Source organism: Lynx rufus, unplaced genomic scaffold, assembly GCF_022079265.1.
Source record: "Lynx rufus isolate CCGP_SWC_20201006 ecotype Redwood Valley unplaced genomic scaffold, mLynRuf1.p SCAF_56, whole genome shotgun sequence".
Lineage (NCBI taxonomy): Eukaryota > Metazoa > Chordata > Mammalia > Carnivora > Felidae > Lynx > Lynx rufus.
The window spans coordinates 584,390-597,242 of record NW_025814874.1 but is presented as its reverse complement, the minus strand read 5'-3'; the positions used below and the strand labels follow the sequence as shown (position 1 = coordinate 597,242).

At 53.6% G+C, this 12,853-nt stretch overlaps 1 long non-coding RNA gene across 2 annotated transcripts; it reads left to right on the top strand.

Annotated features, from left to right (window-relative positions):
- Positions 1 to 228: 228 nt before the first annotated feature.
- LOC124527841 (uncharacterized) lies at positions 229 to 11,653 on the top strand. 2 transcript variants are annotated; one of them, XR_006966005.1, is made up of 4 exons: positions 229 to 538; positions 1,790 to 1,881; positions 9,539 to 9,766; positions 10,011 to 11,653. It is a non-coding gene; the product is annotated as an uncharacterized LOC124527841 (long non-coding RNA). The 2 variants fall into 2 exon arrangements; XR_006966004.1 differs by lacking the exon at positions 1,790 to 1,881 and having other exon boundaries at positions 230 to 538.
- The last annotated feature ends 1,200 nt before the right edge of the window (positions 11,654 to 12,853 follow it).

The window sequence follows — 12,853 nt, the reverse complement described above, 5'->3', positions numbered from 1 at the left end:
CCCGATGCACGCGTGTCTCTCCACGAAGGCAGGACGTGTGCCCGGTCCAACGGAGTCCGTGGGGTCCGACCCCATTTGTGAGGGGGGCGCCGTGCACCCCGGGCCTGGCCGGCCCCCAGCAGCCCCTCTTCTGGGCCCCAAGCGCTCTCCCCTGGGAGCTTCTGCTCTGGGTCCCGGCTCCTCCCCTGGGCGTCTGGGGAGCAGGCTCACCTCAAGAAAGCAGGAAATGAGGCTGTAATGAGGAAGGCACAGCCTCTTCCCTTGCCGGCCACGGCCCCGGGGCCGTTTTCCGAGTGTTCTTCGGGGCCAGCAAGAGTGGGCCTTCCTCCCTCTACTATGTCACCGTCACCTCCGGAACCGAAGGCTTTGCCAAGGAAGCCCCTTCCCTGCTCTGGCCCCATCACCAGCCCCGGGTCTTGAGTGGGTCCGGGGTCTCGGGGAGCACCTGCCCTGGCCTCCCCTGGCCTCCCCGACCCCATCTCCTGACGGCTCCTCTGACGATGTGTGTGCTGTGGAGACGTAGGCCTCCAGCCTTCCGGTGAGTGAATTCTCATTATCCCGCCCTTGCCAAGCGCTGGCCCCCAGAGTGGGGGGGGTGCAGCTAGGAAGCGCCCAGCTCTGTCTCACAAACACTGCCCTCCGGGGAGACACCGGTGCAGGCATCTGGGAGGCTGAGGGCTCTGGGTGGGTGCCCAGAGAGGAGGGGACAGCAGGGTCATGGGGTCAATTCTATCTGGCTTTTCGATCTCATGGCACTGTGTCCCGACCACTGTAGGGGATCCGGGGATGTTTGTCACATCTGTAGGGTGTGGAAGAGCCTCCCAGGACCAGAGAACATCATGTCACAAGTGCAGGTGCAGAAAATAGGGAAATGTGGTGAACAAGCGGGAACCTGGCAGAAGTGAGGCTCTTGGGGAGACAGGGAGACAGGCCGGACCCGCCCCCGTGGACAGTTCCCTGTGGGCGGCTCCCCCGTGGGCGGCTCCCCATGGACGGTTCCCTCGTGGGCAGTTCCCATGGGCGGTTCATGTGGCGGGCGCTTGCTGGTGTCTCTAGTCCGTGCCCTGGGGGGGTGGACGTCCACCCGGCCTCTTGGGCGACACAGAGAGACGTCTCTCTCAGGCTTGCTGTAGCGCCCAGTGCGGGTGCCTCTCCCTGCACAGGGGTGCGTGGTGGCTGTGCTGCTGGGTGCACCCACCCTGCAGGCGGGGCCCCGGGTCCCGGGAGCCCGTGTGGAAGCGGGCTGCTCTCGGAGCTTGGGGGGGGCCGCGAGGAAAGAAAGGCGAGCCCCAAGAAGTGTGCACCGGGGGGCAGAAGGGGTGGGCGGGGATCGGCAAGCAGGCCTGGGGCCACGGACACAAGCATGACACGGACCCAGGGCGCAGACACATGTGCGAAGAGCCCAGAGCTTCACGGAACGACACCGGCCCCGACCAGGGGGGCACGTTCTGGCGTGTTCTCCCCTGTTTTATTTCATAAAAACACGGGATAAAACCGAATGTCCACTGGTCCCAACTGCTCAATGCATGGCACGACTTACCAGTGGGTGGCAGCCACTGTTGGAGTCGGTGGCCTAGATGTCCTCTCGGAGGACGCGACGTGGGTGCTGATGGGTGGGGCGTCGCGGGAGCCCTGCCCCTGCGGACGTGTGTACAAGAGTAGGCAGGTGCGTCTGAGGTTCGGGCGGCTGGTGCAGGCAGGCAGAGCGGCTGGGAGGTGCTGGCCTCCCCAGGGAAGGGGTCACCTTCCTTTCAGTCCCCACAGGTCACCGAGTGCTTTCTCATGGTAGGTGCAGCTCCAGGGACTCGGGCAGTGGGCCGGTCAGCCGGCCCCCTGGGAAGCGGACAGCCTCATGGGGGACAGAGACATTACAGAAGCAACGTAAGGAGGATGTCGGGCCCGGTACATGGGGATGAAAGAACGGAGCAGGGGGGACGGGCACGCACACACTGGGGGCTCTGCCGAGGGGGCCGGGAGGTTCTGGCGGAGGGCATGGCATCGTCGTCCCCCGCACGGTGACCCTCCCCACCCTGGAAATCGGGAAGGTGCAGGCTTCGCTGCCCTCAACTTCACTTGCTCTCTGGGTGACTGACCTGCTAACCCGGTGGAGGCCTGCCTGGGAGCCTCCTGACTCTCCCCGTCCTGTGGGCCGGGACCCTCCCGTGGGTGTTGGGTGGCTCCCCTGCTCGTGCCCCACAAGCCGCTCTGGGCCGTCCCGGCGGGTGTGGCTCTTTGCTCCGAGCCCCAGTGGCTACGGCACCTGTCGTGGTCCGGCGGGCGGCCCAGATCCGGCGGGACCCGCAGCGGCCTGTCCGCATCACCACTACGGTTGCCCTCCTGGGCTGGGCACGCGTCTCTGCGGGGCGCCCCCACCCCCCTCCCTGGGGGACGACCTGGGGGTCTGAGGAGGGAACCTCCCCCGGATGCCCGCTGTCCCCGTAGCGCTCCCAGCACAGAGGAAGGAATCTGGGGTCCTTGGTCGTGGCCGCTGTGAGCCTGGGCGCGAGGGTGCCCCGCCACGCTGGGCTCTGCCCTCCCGGCCTCCCCAGGATGTGAGCTGCTGGGGGCACTTGCTGATTCTTGGGCTGCTGGCATTTATGTCTCCCTCCGGGGTCTCCCATAGCCAGTGTGGGTAGAAGGAACACGGGAGTCATGAGCGAGACCCGTTCGAGGGTTTTCTTGTGGCCTTGCTTCTCACACTTGAGGCTAACGGCGCTGGGCTTATCCTGGCGTCTCGGTGAAGGTGGCCGAACGGCCCGTCCCCGGGATGGCGGTCCTCTGGAGCAAGGGTGAGATCGCCTTCATGACACATCTTTAAATTATTCATGCTCAACTGCACAGAGGGCCCTGTATGTTTCCTCTCTCGTGTAGTTTCCAGGAAATGGGAATCCCTTTGTTCTTCCCCTTAATAAAGACGTACACAGACGTCTGTCAGCGGCCTCTAAGACACCAGTGCAATCCCTTTGCCGAGGCCCTGGAAGTCTCCGGATGCTGAGGCAGCCAGACTGCGTTTGACGGTCGTGTGAGGTCACGTGGAAGGTCATGCACGGTGGTCCTGAGTGGCGCACAGAAGTCTGGGCCAGGCTGGCTTGCGGTCGCTCCCCCCAGCGCTGCCCTCCCCGTGGGGTCCACTCACTGTTGTGTGGAGTTTGGCCGTGGTTACCTCCACTCACGGCAGCTTTCAGGGTGGTGGCCACAGGGCGTGAGGTGGCTCCGGGGGACAGCCTGCCACGAGACACCCAGCTGGGGATGTCTTCTCCAGACCCGTCTACCTGATTTGTTTTCCCAAGAGAAAGCCAAAGGGAAAAAAAGAGTGGGGGAGGCAGGGCTGAGACCACAGAAGATGCAGGCACTGGGTGGAGGCCATCGGGTGTGACCTTACCAGCCAGCCTCCTGTAAGGCGATCGCACCAAGAAAAGAAAGCCGGCGAGTCTGCAAATCACAGTGTGTGATGACAAGAAGGGCCTCATAAAGGTCGGCGCCCTGTGCCTCTAGAGGGCAGAGCAGGGGCTGGGACGGGGCTGGGACGGGGCGGGGGGAAGGTGAGTTACGACTGGGGTGCACACGGCAAAGCTTTCTCTGGAATGGCCTTGGCTCGCCGACAGCACAGGGAGGGACGCTGCGGGGACGGAGCAGCGGGGGACACTGTGGGGACAGCACAGAGGAGGGACACTCAAGGCAGGAAGTCTGGGCTTCCTGGTTGCTACCATGTTGGAGACAAACGCTCAGCTAGCAGGGGTCCTGAGCTGTGTTGGGGAGTGTTGCTGTTATAACCTCACAACTGCAGTCTCTAGAAAGTGCCTCCCAAGCGCTGATCCATGGGACCTCGGTGCCCTGGCTGGACTACTGAGGGTCCCCAAAATAGGTGTCAGAGGTCAGGAACTGCTGTGCTCTGAATGCATTAAGACGTTAAACCGGGAGAAGAAAGTAGCTAGAGGTCCAGGTGCAGTAAAACCTCAGCTTGGGAGTGACACTTCTGCGAGCGTTCCACAAGACAAGCGAACGTTCCTGATAAACCTAACCTGATAAACGAGCGATGTCTTGCAATATGAGTCGTACCTGACGCCAAACATCACATGATCACAGCTGAGCCGATGGTGCTTCTGTCTCTGCTCTCGCTGCGGGACGGTGGGTGATCGTCCCCCACACTCGGATGCTCGGTCTCAGGCCACCGGGTCTGGCAGAAATCGGTGATTTTTCGGAACGTGGGAAGGTGCCCGCAACTGGCACTAGTGTGTTTTTTGTCACTTCGAGGCACCTGTGAACAGTCCTTTGCTTTTCCGGACAAGAGTGAGCTTAGGAGCACTTTGCCTCATTCTGCGTCAGGCTTCCCGCAGACACACACCCTTTCCTCTGCTGCCTTATTGCCGCTTACATTAAATACCGTAGATGACAAGAGTTCATTCATACTGTACTGAGTCAACATCCGTGTGAGTGTATACAGCGGCCCCCATGCAGAAAAACGTGGAAAAGAAAGGCGGTGGGAAGGAGATGCTTACTGTGGAAGTTGAGACGGAAATCACCGAGAAGTACGAACGAGGTATGCGAGCGGCCGAAATTGCAAGAGTTTACGAGACGTCTACGTCTGCGTCTCGTCTGCAGAGGAGGAGGAGAAAAGGGCGGGGGAATCCCTCACTTCAAATGAGGTTAGGGAGATGTGTAAAATGTGGGAAACGGTGCAAAATATTGTAGAAAAGCACCACCCGAATACGGCTGTAGCAGTGAGAGTGATGGATCTGTTTAACGACGATGCAATGTGACATTTCTGCGAAATCCTCAAAAGGAGGCAAAAGCAAACGTCACCCGATAGGTTCCTTGTTAAAGTTGTGGGAAAAGAAAAAGATTCCGTTGAGCCAACAGACGGCAGTGATTCCGTGAGTGATAGTGAGAGTCGTCCTACACAGTAACCCTCCTCTCTCTTGTCTCCCTCGCACCAGCCACAAAGGTTTTCAAAGGGAAGTGCAGGTTAATTTGTTTTTCTTTATATTTTGTATTTTCTTATTCTTTTGTATTATATTACAGTATAATCATTTTTATCCAAATATTTTTGGGTTGTGGAACAAATCATCTGAGTTTCCCTTATTTCTTACGGGGAAATTCACTTTGATAGGCAAAAGTGCTTTGGGTCACAAGCATGTTTTCAGGACGAGTGATGTTTGCAAGCCAAGGTTTTACTGTACTTTACTGTCTGGTGATCTAACCGGTTTGGTCTAGAATTTGCTCAACTGTCCTGACCCTCCACTTTTCTCAAAGGATAGTCACAAACGTCCTACACATCAATTTAGGACCATCAACCCTAGTGCAAACATACTATCCCGCTACTTAAAATGCTACACAATTTTTAAAACTCTTTTTCAGTTTGAAAGTAAAACTTAAATTACTCAACATACATTTTTGAGATGGAATTAGCATATAAAATTATATTAGTTTCAGGTGTACAATGTAATTTACTTTACACTTTAAATTCACACTTTTAATTAAATTTAAAATTAGTTCAATATTAACTCAACTTTAAGGAATGAAAAAGTAGGAAGGACCTAAATTGCACCCTGTGGTCAGAGAAGCCAATAGGAGGGGTGTGTGTAAAGACGAAGAGAGACAGAGAATTTGAAGAAATAATGCCGTAAATTTCCCAAATACATTGCAAACAAAAACTTACAGATCCAAATCATTCAACAAACTCCAGGTAGACTCCGAGAGAAGAAGACCACAGCAAAGCACATCACCATCGGATCGCTGGGAATGGCGGCTGGAGAGCAGGACGGGCACGTCTTGAAGAATGAGGGCAGGGCAGGCAGAGGCCGTTTAACTATAAATCTTTATCCAAAAACAAAAAGCAAAAAGCCTTCCAGAAGAATAAGTGAAATAAAGAATTTTTTTCAGAAAAATCAAAGCTGAGAAAACTCCACAGACCTGTGCCCCCCTGAGTGTTAATGGAAGTGCTTTGGTCAGAAGGAGCATGATGCCAGCTGGGGTCTTGGGTCTTTGCAAAGGATTCCAGAAATAGCAGACATGGGGGTAGATAGGAAAGGTATCCCTCTCAGTGTTACTCTTTTTAAAAAGGTCATTGGTATTAATATGATTGCGGTGGTTCTACCTTTAACAGAGTCAACGAAAATAAGTTATAGATAAGATTTAAAAGATAATTGACTGCTTAAAGCAATGATAACTGTATTGCGGCATTTACAGAATTTATGGAGATATAGCGTAAGAAAACAGTAGCACGAAGGGCAGGAGGTGTGAGAGGGAAGAACGCTCTTGTGAGTTTCTAACTCCTAACATGAAGAGTTTTGTTCTCTTTGGAAAGCAGACTGGGATACATTAAAGATTCATGTCATAAGCCTTAGAGCCACCACCAAAAAGTAAAACGAAAATGTATACCTAATAAGAAAACAGTGGATAAAAAAGGAATGATTCTTTTTAATAAAGTCTCAGCTAAAGAAGAGGCAGAAAGAAAAAAGGGCAAAAAACAGTTGGAACACACGGCAGATTTAAACCTAACCATAGTGATAGTTATGTTAAGGTGGAGCGACACAGGCACATCAGACAAAAGTCAAATCTTTTCCGATTGCATAGAAAAATAAGACCCAAAACAAGACGCCAAAATTTATATGGAAGCCTAGGAAAGTAGAATGATTGTTGAAAAAGGGTTTACACTACCTGGTTTCAAAATGTTCTGTAAAGCTATTGAAACAAGACGGCATGGTGCTGGCATGGTACTTACTGGCATAAGCCAACGGAGCAGAATAAAAAGTCCACAAATGACCCTTACGTCTATGGTTCATTGAATTTAGACAAAGATGCCAACCCAATCCAATGAGGAAGGATAGTGTTAGGGACAAACGGATCGGGGGTAACTGGGTGGCCACATGCACACAAACAAACTGAGACCTTTACCTCACACCGTATAGAAAAGTCAATTCAAAATATGTGAAGAACTTAAATGCAGGAACTAAATGTACAAAACTTCTAGAAGAAAACAGAAAACAATCGTTGTGACCTAGGCTTAGACCCAGATTTCTCATATACGCCAGCAAAAGCATGATCCGTAAAAGAAAAGATGGATAAATTCGGGTTCATCAAAATTAAAAACTACTGCTCTCTGAAAGACAACGTCAAGAAAATAAGAGAAAAAGAAGCTGTAAGTTGGTAGAAAATATTTGAAAGATACGTATCTCAAAAAATAAGAATTTTATCCATAACACGTAAAGAGCTCTTACTACTTACTAATAAGATAAACAGCCTTTTTACTGATTTTGTAAAAATGAGTGAAAGATTTTAATAGAAACTTCACCTAAGTAGATCAATAGACATAAGCATATGAAAACATGCTTAACATCATTAGTGGTTAGGAAAATTCAAATTCGAGCCATGTGATTCCATGTTCACTAGGAAAAGGCAATTCAAAAAGAGATATGACAATAGAATTTTCATATATTGCTGATGAAAATGCAAAAGGTGCATCTATACCAAGACACAGACACTTTGGAAAACACTAGCAGTTTTTTGTAACGTTAGGCATGCAGTTAATGCCCAACCCAGCAATCTCACTCCCACATATTTACAGGAAGCAAGTGAAAACGTATGTTCACACGTGTCTTGTACTCAAATGTTCACAGTGAATGGATCATCACATGTGGTATATTCAGTGAAGGGAGTACTACTCAGCAAAACACAGAACAAAACAGGAAAGAAATGGGGGCCCCTGGATGGCTCACTCAGTTAAGCGTCTGACTTTGGCTCAGGTCATAATCTCAAGATTTGTGAGTTCGAGCCCCGCGTCGGGCTCTGTGCTGACAGCTCGGAGCCTGGAACCTGCTTCGGATTCTCTGTCTCTCTCTCTGCTCTTCCCCCCACTCACACTCTGTGTTTCTCTCTCTCAAAAATAAACATTAAAAAAATTTTAAAAACACAAGAAAGAAATGAAGGAATGAACTGATACATGCAACACTATTAACACATCCTGAAAACATTATTCTAGACACAAAGGACCCCTTCCTGTTTGACTCCATTTGTGTCACATTTACCGGAGAAGCAGGTGCCCTCGGTCGGGGAGGGAATTAACTGCAGAGGGCGGAAGGAGACGGGGTGACAGAAATGTTCCGTGTATTGGTTGTGGAGCTGATTCCTTTGCTGTGTGGTTGCATGTCCTGAAACTCTTCCAATGCTTCAGTGAAACTTCTGAATCTCCTTGTATGTGAGTTACACTCAGTAAAGTGGGTTGTTTAAGCAGTGAGTCATTTGTGTGAGTTTAGCTTAGTTCTGGGTTCTGCATCAGCTCTTTTACTACTCACTTCCTTCCGGACCTGCCACAATTTCTGAGAAAACCCACAGAAAGCCATCAGGCCTGAGCTCCAGTGGGATCTCGGCCCTCCCATCCAGAGACCTGGCAGAAGGGCCGAGAGGTGGCACCCAGCAGTTAGCAGCGACATGATAGAGTACATATATAAACGTCTTCCTGTCTCTCCACGTATATGTCTGTGTGCATGCATACATGCATGTTATGTGGGTGTGTGTACATATGTGTGCTTGCACATGCATATGCATGTGTGTGAGTGTGTATCAGTGTGCATGCATGTGCTTGTACATGCACGTGTATGTGTATGCATGTGTGTAGGTGTTGTATGTGCACACGTGTATACATGTGGATGGACATGTGGGTGTGCACACGTGTGTACATCCACATATGCATATATGTGTGTAAATGCATGCACATTCATATATGTATGTGTGCATGCATATGTGTATGTGTACACACAAGTATACATGTGTATACATGTGTGTATGTGGATATATGGGGATAGACACATGCTTGCACATGCATGTGTGCATGTGTGAATACATGTGCACATGTGTGGATACATGTGTGCATATACACATATGTGTACATGTGTGCTTGTATGCATATGCACAAATGTATACGTGTATACATACGTGTGTGTGTCGCATGTGTATGTGTGGATATATGTGGATAGACACGTGCATATACATATATGTATGTGTATGTGTGCACATATGTGTGTATATGCACTAGTATGTGTGTGTGTTGCATGTGTATGTGCGCATGTATATGTGTATGTATATGCACGAGTATACACTGGTGTATGTGTTTTATGTGTATGTGTGGATACATGGGGATAGACACATGCGCGCACACATGTGTGCATGCGTGTACATACACGTGTGTATGTATGGACACAGGCGTATACATGTGTGCATATACACACATGTGTACATGTATGCTTGCATGTATATGCACAAATGTACACATGTATACATGTGTATATGTTGTATATATGTGTGGATATATGTGGATAGACACATGTGCATATATATGTATGTGTATGCGTGCATGTATGTGTGTATATGCACTAGTATACATGTGTGTATGTGTTGCATGTGTATGTGCGGATATATGTGGATAGATACGTGTGCATATACATTTATATGTGTGTCTCTACATTGCACATATTCCATAGAACTGCTGAATAAATACTGAATGCCTAGTGCAAGTTACTCATCGAACCTCTCCTTGCAGGCTGCCCAGTGCACTGAGGCCCGCCCATCTTCAGTCACCAGAGAATCACCTTGTGTGTGGACCCGTTCCTGTAACCCTTCGAGTACTGTGTAGTGACTGGCCATTACCCCTGTAGCCTCAAGGTCAAGGAAATGCCAGATGGACTGAATCAGCTTCACCAGCAGGAACTGGCAACGTGAAGTGACGGACAGAGATGGGGTGACTCAAAGGACTTCTTGGAGCTTCTGGGTGAGGCCATTCGGCTGTGAGCACACACTCTTCTTTAAGACGGGGGAGAGAGGCTCCGAGGATGCATTCCAGATCACAGGGCTCCCTCCCCGTTTCAGTGGGTGGGGGCGTTGTCTCATTCCGGTTAGGCAGTGGCCGCTTGCAGCCCTGGGGACTCAACCCCTCAGACGAGCCGCGGGGGCAGCGCTGGAGCCACAGAGTCTCACTCACAGGCTTTCGGATCTAACAGAGTTTTCCTTCCCAGGTTTGCACTTGCTTGGGACCCAGCGGCCCTTTTCCCCTTCTGGAATGGCAGCGCATACCCCATGTGTGTCCCGCCACTGTATTTTGGACACATGTAACATGCTGGCTTCACAGGGTCACTGCTGGAGAGGAGTTGGCCTCAGGATGAACCTGCCCCCAGCGTTACCCACGGCTGACGTGGATGGTGTTCAGACAAGACTTTGGAGTTGGATGCTAGAAGGAGCTCAGGCTTTGGACTGCTGGGCTGGAGTGAACATGTTTGGAAAAAGGCCGTGAATCTGGGGGGCAGCGGTGGAATGTTGTGAATTGGATATTTACGTCCCCCTGGATTCAGACGCTGAAGCCTCAGCTCCCAGCATGACTGTGTTTGGAGGCAGGGTCTTTGGGATGTGATGGGGCGAATCTGAGGCCCTGACGGCAAGACCTCGTGAGGACATCAGTGCCTGTAAGAGGAGGAGAGAGGTCTCCTTCTCTCTCCACGTGCCCAGGAAGAGAAGGCCTCTACCTGCCGGACAGTAAGAGAGCCACCAACAACCAATTCTGCCAGGACCTCCACCACAGACGGCCTCCACACTGTGAGAAACGCATGTGTGTTGTTTGAACCATTTGTGATGGCAGCCGGAGATGTTGGAGACACAACCCAAGGGCTCGCCACGATGGGTGGATGAGTGAAATGTGGCTCATCCACACGAGGCAGCACTACTCGTCCACATGGGGGGGCAGGGCACTGTCACACATGACGACAGATCCTACCGTGAAAACACGATGCTCAGGGAGGGAAGCCAGCCACAAAAAACCACATGGGGTGTGATTCCATTTACAAGAAATGTCCAGGCAACTCCTCAGAAAGATAGATTAGTGGTTTCTGGGGCTGGGGGAGTTGACCGGGAGAAAAGTCATGGGGTTTCCTCCAAGATGATGGGAATGTTCTGGAATCAGACAGAGGTGGTGGTTTACACAGCACTGTGGATGTGTGCTTATGAATTTCATCTCAAAAAAATTATTTAAAAAATTTTAATACGTGGGTCCGTAAATCCCGCAAATCCCGGATTTGCTGTCCGCTGACCACGATCTTTGGCCATTACGACACCTGACCGTGCTGGTCCCTCTGCAGCTAGATGCTCTGGACACTGGAGCAGAGTGTGAAAACACCTGCGCATAAAAGACATTCAAGAACGTTCCCTCTGTTCCCGGTTTCACCCCTGGCTTGGCTATTTCCTACAGAGAGAAGACGCTGTGCACACCTACAGCCCGACAAGCAGGTCAACCAACAGCAAAGGCAGTCTCTCAAGTCAGACCTAGAGGGAGAAATACGCCTTTGTAAATCCAAGGCGTCTGGGAGCACTGACTCCTTGCAGGGAGATCCTCTTGCAGCCATCAGTGGGTTTTAGTGCAAACCTCACCTACACGTGGTCAATCTCTTCCTGCCTCCCTGCACCCCTGCTTGAGCTCCCCCTCCACTGCTGCCCCTGCCCTACCTCTCTGCACCCCTGCCTGAGCTCCCCCTACACTGCGGCCCCTGCCCGCCTCCTTGCACCCCTCCTGAGCCCCCCACCACTGCTGCCCCTGCCCTACCTCTCTGCAACCCTGCCTGAGCTTCCCCATCACTGCTGCCCCTGCCCCGCCTCCCTGCACCCCTGCCTGAGCCCCCCCCACCACTGCTGCCCCTGCCCCGCCTCCCTGCACCCCTGCCTGAGCCCCCCCACCACCGATGCCCCTGCCCCGCCTCCCTGCACCCCTGCCTGAGCCCCCCCACCACTGCTGCCCCTGCCCCGCCTCCCTGCACCCCTGCCTGAGCCGCCCCCCCACCACTGCGGCCCCTGCCCTGCCTCCCTGCACCCCTGCTTGAGCTCCCCCTCCACTGCTGCCCCTGCCCTACCTCTCTGCAAACCTGCCTGAGCTTCCCCATCACTGCTGCCCCTGCCCCACCTCCCTGCACCCCTGCCTGAGCCCCCCCCACCACTGCTGCCCCTGCCCCGCCTCCCTGCACCCCTGCCTGAGCCCCCCCACCACTGATGCCCCTGCCCCGCCTCCCTGCACCCCTGCCTGAGCCCCCCCCACCACTGCTGCCCCTGCCCCGCCTCCCTGCACCCCTGCCTGAGCCGCCCCCCCACCACTGCGGCCCCTGCCCTGCCTCCCTACACCCCTGCTTGAGCTCCCCCTCCACTGCTGCCCCTACCCTACCTCTCTGCACCCCTGTCTGAGCTCCCCCATCACTGCTGCCCCTGCCCCGCCTCCCTGCACCCCTGCCTGAGCCCCCCCACCACTGCAGCCCCTGCCCCGCCTCCTTGCAACCCTGCCTGAGCTTCCCCATCATGGCTGCCCCTGCCCCGCCTCCCTGCACCCCTGCCTGAGCTCCCCCACCACTGCTGCCCCTGCCCCGCCTCCCTGCACCCCTGCCTGAGCCCCCCCACCACTGCTGCCCCTGCCCCGCCTCCCTGCACCCCTGCCTGAGCCCCCCCACCACTGCTGCCCCTGCCCCACCTCCCTGCACCCCTGCCTGAGCCCCCCCCACCACTGCTGCCCCTGCCCTGCTTCCCTGCACCCCTGCTTGAGCTCCCCCTCCACTGCTGCCCCTGCCCTACCTCTCTGCACCCCTGTCTGAGCTCCCCCATCACTGCTGCCCCTGCCCCGCCTCCCTGCACCCCTGCCTGAGCCCCCCCCACCACTGCGGCCCCTGCCCGCCTCCTTGCACCCCTCCTGAGCCCCCCCACCACTGGGGCCCCTGCCCTGCCTCCTTGCAACCCTGCCCGAGCTCCCCCATCACTGCTGCCCCTGCCCTGCCTCCTTGCAACCCTGCCCGAGCTCCCCCACCACTGCTGCCCCTGCCCCGCCTCCCTGCAC